Here is a 1,555-nt window from a genome sequence, read left to right as displayed (position 1 = left end):
ACAGGATAAAACCCACCAGCGACAGCCTTAAAGGGCTACGCCTATACTCATAGAATCTGGGGTTACAGTACATAATCAACGTTTTCGCAGATACCTGGAAACAAACATCTATAATTTCTCTCAAAAAAATAAAAGATTGTCCAGTGGTCCTCACTATTTATTTATTTTTCTTTCAAAAGAGCCATATTGACAGATCAAAGTCAAGAGAGCCACGATATCACCCCAAGTCATTCAAATAAAAGAAAAAATATTAAACAACCCACCTGTATTATGAAATTCTTTATCAAAGGTTCGTGAACGATCGGCACCAGATATTCAGACAAGAGGAAAATGAAACACAAGGGACTGTAACTTGCTAGAATAATATTGTCATTTATTAATCTGCCACAAGAAAAACAGCCAAGCAAAGTCATGTACACTTTGTACACTCTTAACACACAAATTGATATGAGTATCTCTCACCGTGACAAATGATCGGGAAGCCTTTCGATCCGATGACAGAACTCACATCACAACTGCATGGCACCGCGCGCTGGTCCACACAAGACTTCCACTTTGTCACAGTATTTGTGCTCCTTAAATACCCCTTCCCGACCGGACCGCGTGAGAGTAGATGAAAACAAGTTTGATGGTTACCAGAACAACGGATGAGGAGCTGGTGACTTATTACCAGTAAGGAGCATCGTGACCGCAAAGCGGGCCAAGACTTCGCTGCCAGAAACACTCCTTAAGCTTAACAAAGCATTCCTAAAGAGAAAACACTGCACCCCTCCGTCCCTCTGCAAACCATCAAAGAGTGTCCCAAATATTAATAAAGGCAACATAAATCATTCCACCCTTTGCCTTTATGACATGTAAAACAAAATACAATCCCTAATATGTGAATAACACGTTGTATAAGTGTGTTTTCAAACTACATGTAAATGAGTGTAAAATAAGTATAAATTGACATAAAAGCATCAAAATAATCATTCCTATATCACCACCTATGAACAAAAAAGAAGCACAGCCAGCACTTCATCTGTTTAAACAAAATGTACATTAGTAATGAGATGAGAAGCTGTGCTGCATGTCCTTGACTTTCTTCACGTTGTATTTGTAATTTGTTGTTGCAACCACAGTGAGGCATTCAAGATGGGCATGGGTCAGTCGGTTTCTGTTTTTGCTTGATAGTGTTCATGGTTGAAAATGTTGACTAGTGCCCATAAGTAGAAACTCTGTTTTATCACTGTTTAATTTAAGGAAATTAGACGTAAACCAGGGTTTAAGATCAGCTAAGCAGGAAGTGAGGGAGGAAGGTGAAAGTGCAGTATTAGGTGCAGTGGATAAGAAGAGCTGGGCGTCATCGGCAAAACAATGGAAGTGAATGTTAAATTTACGGAAGACATTGCCAAGGGGAGAAGGTAGATGATGAAAAGAAGGGGCCCCAGGACACAGCCTTGGGGTACACCTGAAATCACGGGGGAGGAGTGGGATCTGAATGATTTAAGTTGTATGAACTGATCCAAAAAAGTTAAATCTGGTCCTCTGGACATTCAAAAAAAAAAAAAAACAA

Source organism: Nematolebias whitei, chromosome 11 (genome assembly GCF_014905685.2).
Source record: "Nematolebias whitei isolate Nwh7 chromosome 11, NemWhi1, whole genome shotgun sequence".
NCBI lineage: Eukaryota > Metazoa > Chordata > Actinopteri > Cyprinodontiformes > Rivulidae > Nematolebias > Nematolebias whitei.
Note: the sequence above shows the minus strand (reverse complement) of the source record.